This window comes from Stylophora pistillata, chromosome 14, assembly GCF_964205215.1.
Source record: "Stylophora pistillata chromosome 14, jaStyPist1.2, whole genome shotgun sequence".
NCBI lineage: Eukaryota > Metazoa > Cnidaria > Anthozoa > Scleractinia > Pocilloporidae > Stylophora > Stylophora pistillata.
The window spans coordinates 6,735,415-6,747,735 of record NC_142532.1 but is presented as its reverse complement, the minus strand read 5'-3'; the positions used below and the strand labels follow the sequence as shown (position 1 = coordinate 6,747,735).

General features: G+C 37.5%; 2 long non-coding RNA genes across 2 annotated transcripts; both read right to left on the bottom strand.

Annotated features, from left to right (window-relative positions):
• Nucleotides 1-2,441: 2,441 nt before the first annotated feature.
• On the bottom strand, nt 2,442-4,419 carry LOC148716315 (uncharacterized). Its single transcript, XR_015995077.1, has 2 exons — nt 4,010-4,419; nt 2,442-3,421 (listed from the first exon to the last, which is right to left on the bottom strand). It is a non-coding gene; the product is annotated as an uncharacterized LOC148716315 (long non-coding RNA).
• A 3,291-nt stretch (nt 4,420-7,710) lies between these two features.
• Nucleotides 7,711-10,235, bottom strand: LOC148716314 (uncharacterized). The gene is made up of 2 exons (XR_015995080.1): nt 10,046-10,235; nt 7,711-9,837 (listed from the first exon to the last, which is right to left on the bottom strand). It is a non-coding gene; the product is annotated as an uncharacterized LOC148716314 (long non-coding RNA).
• Nucleotides 10,236-12,321: the final 2,086 nt, after the last annotated feature.

The following is a 12,321-nucleotide window of genomic DNA, read 5'->3' as shown; positions in this document are numbered from 1 at the left end:
GATTGGTCAAATACTTCCAAACGAGTGGATGTGATTGGTTCACTCTACAGAGAACATTGGCCTAACCAGCGCAAGGATGACATGCAAATTCGTGAAGCGTTCCAAATTTTTTTTTAATTGTAACAGCGACGAGTCTTTTCGGATTTTTCTGCCGCTTTTTGCCACAATTTACGAAATAATGTTTTGGAGGCATAACTTCGCCAAAAAGACGATTGAATGGCTGTAATAGCCCGTAAACTTGCATTTAGTAACCAAAAGATACTTGTTCCGAAAAAAAATTGCTAATCTTGGCCGAAAATGTCTAAAATGAGTAAAATGCGCATAGCGCGACGCTCTCGCAAAAGTCCACGATCGCGCTCGAATGCGTGGCGCGCGCTAACAAACCAACCCACGCGAGGATCATATACAAGACATTCGAGGGCTTTCCTACGCGTGGTTCCTGTCGTGGCTGTCGACCTTTAATATGTTTCGCGTTGAAAATATACCTCGAAATTCCTTTGATTTACAACAAAAGTGAAAATTGCTTCATTGCTAGTCAACTATTCGCTGCGACAGCTCTAAAAGCACCTGCATTGTGGTGAAATGCGTTTCCATGTTCCATGTAAATTCATCGAGCTCTACAAAGACGAAGTAACCGATTTTTGCTGGTTACCGCAATGTGTTTTCATTGCCTGATTTAAAAGTAGTATCCGAGGAATTGCAAAAGCCATTGTTGAAAGCTCCCGGGGCAAATATCTCTCCAGCGTTTCAGGGCGTTCCGAAGACTTGACCGCTAAAACCATCATTAGTGCCCTTCGATCGCACAATCCCTGTGCGAAGCTTGATTGGAAAGAACATCTCTGTAGCCCTGATTGCATTCGTGTTTGACTGTAGTTGCTTTTCATTTGGATACTGAGAATCTGTAGACGAATATGGACTTCGAACTCTGTGAATCGTGTAAGGATTTATTAGATCTGAAATTAACCTAGAGAGGGTTAAATTTTAGTCAAACCGTCTTAGGAAGAAAGCGAATGATCGAAACATTTAGTACGATAATCAACAAGAAACTCGAACAGATACATCACATAACTGAGTGTACACCACGCGGTCGATTACAATCGAAGAAGTAACCGACAGAAACAGTCTATAGCGCAAAACGTGCAGAACAAGAAGATAGTAATAAACTTACTTTGTGACAAGACTAAAGTTAACATGAAAAACGAATCGAAAGGGATATCTAGAAGAACTGGAGAGCTAATATCCTGGCAGATCACAGTAAAGGTGTGTTAAAACTTTATTCCTGACTCAAGTTACAAGATAAAAATCAAACAATATATTAAAAACAATCTTCAATCAAAGGTAAAAATGTCACGCTATCGATGTAGCATGCAAACAGTTGCCGTATTAACCGGGTTTTCGAAGGGCGAACAATTACCAGATGTTTCAGTTAAAATTAGACGTAAACAAATGAGAAAATTAACCACAATTTTGTGACAAACTTGAACCAAATGAAACAACCAAAAATTCTTGCGTGACCTACGCTTACTGTACGACCAACGACACTAACTTTCGGGAAATGGAGCACAATGAAAGGAGTCACGCTAAGTAAAGCCCTAGAATGCCTCGTCTGCGTACATTAGCACTTAGCGCGCGCCACGCATTCAAGTGCGTAATGACCCTACAGTCCTCTTTTCTTTTACAAATGTGGAATAAATCGGCAGTGAGTCAATAGCTAAGAAGATAAAGAAATTTAATTTTGTACAACGCCAAACCAATCAAAGGAACCCTGCTGAAAAAGAATTGCCATCAATGAAATTGAGTCTTTAAGTTAGGCCTCTTTTAGTAGATTCATAGATTAAACGAAGCTCAAAATCAGAGCCCTGGTAAGTTTGTTCTCCAGTCCTTCACTTTATAAAAACTCCTCAACACTGGCTGTCAAAGATTATTTAGGGAATTTCAGGACCGATCATGAATTATCTAGAGAGGGCATGGAGTCAAGGTCTTTCAGGTATCAAGAGGGTTGGCTTTAATTTCTGAATTTAACAAATAAGGTTATCATTTTTTCATCAGTCAAGTGGACAATGAGAGTGAATGAGACAATAATATTGACTATGTTACCTGTGCAAATATCCGTCCAGAGGAGGATAAAAAGCAGGATATGGTCTGCACAATTCCCTTGGTTTAATTTTCTAACTTATCAAGCCGGGGCACTCATATTTTTTGCCTTGTACACTATTATGTGGATGCCAATTAATGTAAACGTTAGGAGTAACAATACAAAAAGATAAAAGGTACTCTCTATCTGTGTGCCCCTGAATGTTAAAGGGTGGGAGGGGGGAGGAAGGTCAGAGTAAAAACAATCATCCCACCTTTTTAAACCCCCATTGTCTCGTGACAAATTGCTCATATCAAAGTTTCTCTTGTGGAATGGGTATCAACGTGTGAAAGAACAACAAGAAAACTTGAGTCTGAATATTTAATTCCATTCAAATAGCATTGCATGTTACAATCAGTGGTGACTACAGCGAAATTATGTAATCACACATTTTTAAACAAAAGAAGTCAGGTTGAAGGCAGGCCTTCAAAAAACTTTTCAGGGCAAAAGGCACAAAGAAATAAATATAGCACACAGTTACAATAAATACAAAGTGATAGCTTGAAAGCTGAAAGATACACAGCCAAAACAAGTATTAGGCAGTCACCCATGGGAAATGGCTTTGTGACTCCTCAAAGGTTGACTGCTTAATACAGATTCCACAGAATAGGGTTTTACAAAGAAATAAAAATGTCATTTTATGTCATAATTGACCACTTAATGTACAAAAATAAGTTATGAAATACTATTAACAATGATTTCGGGAGATAAATGTGGATTAAATTTTATATGAAAGATTATTGTTAGTTTTATTTGGGTGTATTCTGTCCCACTCTATGTAACCATTCAATACAGGCAGAAGACCATACAAACTTGCAGTTGGAACCCCAGTCAAAAGTGACCACAACCACTTATTAGAGGCAGCTGCTTCACAGATGTGAAAATTACAGTGAATAAGGGGTAAAATGATTGGGACTTTGACAACCAACTGCTTAAATTATACAGGTTTGACTGTACTTTGCAATTACCAAACCCTACAAATCCTCAGAAAAGTGGTGTCAATTACCACAATAACTTCTCCCATACAGTCATGCTAGGAGGAAATTATTAATTTTTGGTACTACTGATGACACTGTACTTGCAGTAGTTTTGCCAAGCACAAATAATTTTTTTCAGTTATCTCATAGCATATGATTAAACAGGTCACATGGAAGGTACACTTCTTTCAAATACCTCAGTAAACTGTAATCATCAGAATTACAATACAATACTTGTTTACCAAGTGCTCAAGATTCTCAAGTCACTTTTGCTACGGTCAAGCTCACTCCACTTCAGCTGCCTTCTGCACTGTGAAAACAACAAACATTACTGACCAATTCATAAAATAACTGAAGCAATAGTTAATGTTTTTCTATAACTGGCTTCCTTCAAATGTGCCCTAGGAATAGTGAATGATGTTGAAGAGAAAGGAACAAAGTTGTTGAAACACGTTCTATGCTAAACGAGGATTCGTTACAGATGTTGCGATAACAACATCGTTCTGTAAAGCTTTCATGAGTTCCATGTAAACAACCCATGATGGAAAAAAAATAAATTTAAAATAAACCAGTCTCAATGTAAAATCCAAAATCAAAATAGCCTGCTGATGATTAAGAAAAACCGCAGTGTCTTTTCCTACCTTTATTCTACATGTAAAAATCACAACCTAATCACCAAATAAATTCTCCTCGAATGTCATGATCACCACCTCAGTTTGATATTTTTGATCTTTGTCGTGTACTGTTTAAGCCCTCGGGGCATATTGTTGAAGAGTGCAACGAAGCAGTTAGTCTTTATTGATGTTTTATATAGAAAAAAAAAGAAAAGGTATAAGCTGTGGTCAGGACCTTAACAATTGGCTCGATCTAAATATTTTAAAATTCTTGATTAGATTACCTCTCCGGGAGGTTTCCCGATCAGTTACGACTCATTCTTCTTCTGAAGCTTGTCCTGCAGCTTGCTCCGAATTCACTATGATCACCTCATCCGCTTCTCTCTTGTTGCTAAGAATAAACTCTCCATTGGTAATTACCCTGGGTGTCAGAGGGTTTTTTTTTTAAACGGCAACGAAGAGTGAGCGACAAATTGAGCCGCTATCGTTGACGGGCGAAAAAAAAACCCAAGAGCAAAACACCCTAGCGCGTACATCCACGAATAATTTTTCGCAGAAAACTGTGCAGATTTTTGTAACAGTTATTAGAATGCACGACTTTTTTAGAGTTTCTTGCGCTCTTTCAATGACTTCTTAAATCACTTTCATCGTGAAAGAGTGAATCACCGTAGATTTGGTGTTTCTCATAAATTGACCCAATCTCATCCGCTCGTTTGGTTATTTCACAAATTGACCAATCACATCCACTCGTTTGGTTTTTTCAAATCGAGTGGATATCATTGGTCAAAGATTCCTAAAGTACAGCATGTGATTGGCTCACACTCCACAGGAGATTAGCGTGTTCCCAGCGCCTTCCTATTCCTCGGAAGACCCTCATTCTTCTTTATTACGTAAATACCCCAACAAGTGGATGTGATTGGTCAATTTTTCAGCTAACAACAAATCTACGGCGGTTCGTTCCCTTACCATTGAGAGTGGGATTTTGAAAATACATTTAAGAGTTATTATTAAAAGAACAAGAGATCAATGAAGGCATCGAGCGTTCTTAAGAATCAGTTTAGAGCAGTTTTCCGCGAAAAATTATTCGTGTAAGAGACGTTCGCGCTTGATCGTATTTCCTCTGTGGGTTTTCTCTCTCTTCATATCTTTCAGCCGTAGCAAGAATGCTGAAGTTAAGACTCTTAACCCAAACTCCAACCCTAACCAATGGCGACTTAAGGCTTGTCTACACAAGAGAAGCGGATGACATGTGCAAGACGAACTTGGAGCAGCAGGACATGCGTCGAGAAAAGGAAGAGCTAATGTTTCGGAGGCATAACCTCCTCAAACAGAGAATTGAGTGGCCATGAAATCCTGAAAGTTGTAATTTTTATGAACGATAAAAATTATGGCAGCCAATATCTGTGATGAATTTTGAAGCATAGAGGCGCAAAGCGCAGTGCTCTCGCAAGAGTCCACGATCGGGCTTGAACGTGTGGCGCGCGCTAGCAGCGCACAGCGCGGGGCTCTCGCCGGTACTCGTTCGGATCGCACTTGAATACGTGGCGCGCGCTTACAGTCAAATGCACATGTGGATCACAAATACGGCATTCGAGAGCTTTTCTCAGTGTGACTCCAATCGTTTTGCTACAGTTCCTTAACATAAGTCTCAAAATTCCTTCACAGAGAACAAATATAACTGTATAATGTCCCAAGCCCCGAATATAGCATGCAGTGAGAAACAAGTTTGTTGGATGTTCTTAATCCTTTCTTCTCTGTTTTGCTTTATAAAATTTTCGAAAGTCTTCTATCAACAAATTCTTAATTAGTAATATAAAGATGAATTGATTTGCGTATTTCTTTCTTTGCGAGTGGCCTGTGCTTTTGTTTACCACAGGGATCTCAACAGAGAAGAATAGGCGCCCACCGTGGGAGAGAAATATGCTAATCTTCTCTTGAGTGTGAGCCAATCACATCCTGTACTTTGGGAATTTTTGACCAATCACATCCACTCGATTTGAAATAACCAAACGAGTGGATATGATTGGTCAATTTGTGAGGTAACAACAACAAAATCTACAGCGATGAATTCTCTTTCTTTTAAGATTTTGAATTTATAAAGCGATTGAAAAAGTCATTAAAAGAGCGCGACAGCAACGATGAAAAGAATCGTGCGTTCTAATATGTATTGTAAAAATCCGTTTAGAGTAGTTTTCTAGTGCGAAAATTATTCGTGGAGGTACGCGCCCGGTCGTTTTGTCTTCGCGATTTTCTTTCTGTTTACCTACATCTTTATGCCATGGCTTGAATGCCGAAATTCAGATCTCTTACCAATGGAGATTTGATTCTTAGCTACAAGGGAGAACGGATGAGGTGGTAATATAGAATTCGTAGACGCAGGGCAGGACAAGCTTCGAGAAAAGAATGAGCCGCAACTGAGCTGCAAACCTCCCGAAGAGGTAAGCTTGTGAACAATTTAGAATTGACTACACCTTAAAGCTTTTAATTTCTTTTTACAAAATATCGATTAAGACTAACTGCTATATTGCACCCTTAGCCTACGCCTTGTGTACAAAAAAGTTCACAGCATCAGAAATATCACACCGAAGTGGCCGATTAAATTAGCAAATTTGAAGACACTTGGTTTGGTAATTAGTTTGTGGTATGTAAAATAAAATAAAAGTGGGAAAAGACGAAGGTTAAATTTTGGATTTTAATTCCAAACTGGTTTAGTTTAAATGTTTTGAATTCTTATTTTACTGTTCCCTAATGGTAATAGCTTTACTGATGTTCTCGCAACATCCACCAAAAAATTTTCATTTTGAATGGAATATGTTTCAATATTAACTTAATGTTTCTTCCTCTCCAACATCATGTACTGTTTCTGGAATACCATTCAAGACGCTGGTTTAAAAAAAATTAACTATTATCGATTCAGTTAATTTATGAATATATGAGTAATATTTTTGGTTTTCACACCTAACTGGATGGTCCAGCTGAAGTGGAGTGAGTTTGACTGTAACAAAGGTGACTTGAGAATTTTGGCCACTTAGTGTACATATTGGCTAATGTAATTCTAATGATTACAGTTTGCTGAGGTAATTAAAATGTCAGTCCCCATACCTAGAGGAATGTACCTTCCATGTGACTTGTGCAATCATATACTATAGGATAACTGGAAAAAAAGTATTTGTGCTTTGCAAAACTACTGCGAGAACAGTGTCATCAGTAGTGACAAAATTAATGATTTCCTGTAAGCATGACTGCAAGGGAAAAGTTATGGTGGTAATTGAAACTATTTTCCAAGGATTTATAGGGTTTGGTAATTGTAAAGTACAGTAAAACTTGTATTAAGCAGTTGGTTGTCAAAGTTCCAAACATTTAATCCTTATTTGCTGTAATTTTCACCTTTATTACATCCATTTTGAAATCACTGGTGGTCCCTGTAATCTGATTGGCTCTAATTGGTGTGATTTATTCCCAAATCGCACCATTATTTGCTCTAAATCGCATCATTTTACGCTTGACTGAGTTTTTGACACATGATGTCAAAGTCTTTCTGTTTTGCATACAAAATAAGATGTAAACACGTTTCTGGTTCCACTTTTTAGTTAAAAACCGGCTCAGTGCTGCATCAGTAAAATATTTGAATTGACCAAGTCCTGTATTTGGGCGATTTCAAAATAGATGCAATAAAGTGGTAATTGAACCTCGTGTCGTGCAATTTTGGTCTGAAATCATAATTGTGATTTCAAATTGAACTTGTGCTGCACGCTCGTTCGATTTTGAAATCATGTGTATGATTTCAGCCCAAATTGCACTCCACTCTGTTCAATTACCATTATTTATTAAGCTGTCACCTTTGTCAAGTGGTTGTGGTCACTTTTGACTGGGCCCCAACTGCAAGTTTGTATTTGTCTTCTACTTGCATTGAATGGTCACTTAAAGCAGAACCACCCACTCAAATAAAGCTAACAATAATCTTTCACATAAAATTTCACCTACATTTAACAACAACAACAACAACAACAATTTATTGATTTACAACAATTTTGATTATTGATTTACAATTTTACAATTATAATTTGAGAACGCCTATACCCACAATTAGTTAAAAACTAGTCGAGGCAGGTAGGTATTTTATCTTCCAAAATCAATGTTTGTGGTATTTTTGAGCAAATTGTTGTACATTATATGGTCAATTGTGGCATAAATTGATTTTTTTATTGGTACTTTATAATACCCTATTCTAAGCAGTCAAGCCTGTAAGAAATCACCAATCCATTTCTGGTGGATGACTGCTAATACAGGTTTGATTTTACATCTTTCAGCTCTCAACATTGTATTCATTGTAACTGTGTGCCACGTTTATTTCTTTTTTACCTTGTGCCCTTGAAAGTTGTTCGCAGGCAAGTCTGTAACCTCACTTCCTTTGTCTAGAAATGTGTGATTATTTAATTTTGCTGTATAGTTACCACATTGTAATATGTAATATCATTTGGATGGAATTAAATACTCAGACTTAAGTTTTCTTGTTTTTCTTACAAATTTTGATACCCATTCCACAAAAAAACCTTTGATTTGAGCAATTTGTCACAAGAAAGTGTGAGTTTAAAATGGCGGGAATCTGGAAAAGCAAGGATCCTCTTTCAATGATGACTTTAAGACCTTGACTCCATGCCCCTTCTAGAGAATTAATGATTGGTTCCTAAATTCCCTTGAATAAACTCTTTGATAGTGAGTGCTGAGGTGTTTTAGTAAAGTTAAGGGCCGAATCTATAAATCTATTAAAAAAGGCTTCACTTCGCCTCAAAAGTTGGTGCTACTAATCAACTGTATATATACAGTTGATAAGTAGCACCACATGCGTACAAATTCGTCACCAATTGAAAGTAGCATCAAAACTACTGTGGGCCACAAAGCAGCTATAGAAATACAGTAAGGAGACTACACACATCATATTCCTTGCTTTTATTATCCTTTTTAATTTCTCTTTATTTTTTTTATTGATTTTTCCTTTTTTCAACGGCCAATGCATATGCTCAAAATTTGATCTTAATATGTTAGGTATTCCTGTTAATGAACTTTAGAACCCAAAATCACACACAGTATGCTTGGGCCACCAGTGGTGTAAGCCATTTGGACCTTTTTGGGGGTAAGTAACCCTTGAGCCTTGTCAGTGGTCCTCTACATGTTGTCAAACCTCATTTTCCTGTGCTGCCAGGTTGAAGGAAAGGATGAAGAAAAGATACACCTATTTTAAAGATGGTTAGTGTGATAGTTATCATGACAAGTAGAAAAACAAAAGAGAACTGAACAATGCATACATCATGACTTAAAACTCATACAATGCGGAAATTTTTGCAACACCAAAAAAGTTGGTTCTCAGGACTTTTTTAAAAGTAAAAGAAGGGTATACATCTCCATACTGTGGAATAAAGTGAATAAAGACATACTCTTGCTTCTGACTAATTGAACTCTTGTTCAATTAGTCAGTCATTACTTACTAATCATTGGGACACTGCTTTGGCAACAGGCCCTCAATGAAGGTAAACAGTGTGGAGTGCAGGGCAGCTGCTGCACTGGAAGATGTGAATCCCTTACTCTCAACCTAGGGATTAGAAACTGTGAGCCCAGTTGCATTTTCAACCTTGTTTTGTTTTTGAACCTGTTCATGTAATAAATCAAGATTTCTAAAGAGAGACTGATAGATTCTTGTAAAATATGTTGCTACATGCACACTTAATCATAATGACCAATGTTTATAGCCATAATAAACTTACACTTGTAAAGAGTTCACTCTGGCAATGGAAACTTTGATCTTAATTAGGGCTTTTTCTGCAAAAGAGGAGACTGAGGTTATAATGCATAATGGAGCCATTTGCCATTCAGATGAAGTAGCTTCATTGATACAATACAGCTGTCAGGGGGTTTCTTGATGAAGTCTGTTGGTGGTAATGGCATGCCTAATTTTTTATATCTGCTGATGACCACTTTCCACTTTGATTGATTGGGGTTGTTTGGTCCAGTGCCTCGTTTTTCTTTACACACTTTGCATAGCCTCACACAGGTAGCTTCAACAATTCTGCATTTTTATGGGGAAAATGACAGAGGTTCAGCTGTCACAGAAGATCTAAAGATTAAAAAATATGATTAAATCAGTACCACCTTGTTAACTAAACTTTCTCTAATACTGATCCCCATTACTTGTTTTGAATGACAAAACCTCTGTGTTACCAGTTTCCATCCAAGTTTATCATGCATCAAAAATCTCCATCTGCTAATGACTACTATTGAAAGAAATTACAGGTAATTGAAAATTACACGTTGATTAAAAATACCTGGCCAGCAACTCCACACCAATGTGTGAAAATCTTTCCTCTGACTCCTGAAGTCTTCCCTTGCCGTTTATTTACTTGAGCTTGGGCATTGGTAACAAATAGTCCCTCCATGTTGATAAGGGCTTCAGCCAGTTTATCCACCCTGCCCCTGGTAGGGCTTTGGAATCAACTACTTCCTTGTCTTGGAGATGTGTGGCCAGCCAGGGTATGTTTTTCGAGATTTTGTCTTAAACAGGGTATCAAATTTATCATTTTTTGTCGTAATCAGGGTATCGATTTATCAGTTTTTGTCTTAAACAGGATATCCTTCCTTGGAAGATAAACAGCAAAATTTTTACAAGATCTAATTTTAATTAATATTGAATTCCATTGATTTTGACATTGATACCAAGCACATTAAATGTCTTAAACAGGGTATCAAAAATCGGAATTCTGTCTTAAACAGAGTAGGAAAATCAGTGATATTTGTCTTAAACAGGGTCAGGGTATGAGGGGCCACGCCACACCTCCCCACCCAGGAATATATCGAGTACCGCCTGGGCTCAGCACCTGCTTTATCATGTGGGATCTCATCACTCCTAAATAATTATCATTTTGCCGAGTGGATCCTCGTGGCATATGTCCTCTTCTTGTTCAGCAACATCATCATCGTCTGCCTCAATACCCTTGTTGATCATGTCACTCAAGTCATCATCTTTATCCAATAATATCACATTAGATTGAGAGTGAAACCTGGCCATCGACTCCACACCAATGTGTGAAAATCTTTTTTTCTGAGTTCTAAAATCTTCCCTTGTCCTTTTTAAAAATGAGGCATAAATGTCAGGGCTTTCCATTCATACTCGGAAAGGTTTGCTCAAAGCCATGTGATGTTGTCCACTACTGAGTTTGTCACAAATTCACCTTTGTGGGAGTGCATTTGCCAGCCTGATGACTCTGTCCCAGCCTGGGACACATGCATAGTTGACAGCAGTGTTACTGTCATCCTAAAAAAAAATACCCAGTTTGATGTTTTTGTTGGTTTCACTTATCTGTTTGTTTTTGTTTTCTTTTTATTCTTTGATAATTTAAAACACACCTCTGTTCCACTGTCACTATCCAAGGAGTCCTCAGATAAGGAAAGTGTGAGATCTTGCACTTTCGTGTCTTCCACAACATCGGTCTTGGCACTTTCATAATTTTTGAATGCCCCATCAAATTCTCTCTCTGGCTCTTTTTCAGCCAGGGTATCTGATTGTGTTCCTAAATATTCCACACCAATATGTTCACCAGAGAACACGCCTAGTGGAGTGAAATTGGAGAGGAAAGCCTCATCATCATCATATGTACACTGTTCACTGTTTTTTGTAATGACATTGAAGGTGTACAAAGAGTGCGATGTATCTTAATTTTTCTTTAGCTACACTTAATAAAATAAAATAAAATTGTGGAATTATATTGCCCCGTTTCCACGACGGGATGATCAACTGCTCATTACAACAATGCATGGAATAAATACTAATTACATCATTAAAACAATGCATGAAATAAATACTAATTACATCATTACAACATTGCTTTGTAATAGATGCCAGTTACATCATGAGTAGTATAAAAAATTAAAAGCTAAGCTAACTAAGAATAAAAAGCCTTACTAAAAAAATGCGTCTTTAAGAGTTTCTTAAAAGTGTCGACAGATTTTGCCATTCTAATTTCCGAAGGTAAATCATTCCAGAGTTTCGGCGCCGAAACAACGAAAGCACGGTCGCCTAGGGTTTTTAAAGTTTTAAAATTCGGGTAAGATAGCAGTATTCCGTCAGTCCATACGCAGTCCATATCTTGAATTTAAAGGCTTAATTTTGACAAGATCATTGATATAGGATGGTGCGGATTTGTGAATGGCTTTGAAAGTTAAAAGTAGAACCTTAAAATTAATACGAAATGAGACAGGAAGACACTTGAAGCAGTCCACCTAGTAATTCCCTCCAATATGTAGGCTTGAAAAATAAATAGCCGCATTGGCAGCAGGTCCTAATAAGGGAAAAATATGCATAATGTTCCTGTGGTATGCTTAAGTATGTTAAAGTTGACTATTTTACAAATGAATTTTGGCATGGCCAGCTGAGTCAGGATTTGATCCTCACCACCTTGGTGTGCCATCCTTAGAAAAGCCTGGGGAGAAAAGCAAGAACTGTACAATCCACTCATTATGCGAGGCTTGATAAACAAACAGATTTAAAGTCATTTCTCCTCTTATGGAATTTTCTGCCTTGTACATGTGTTACTTCCAATTTATA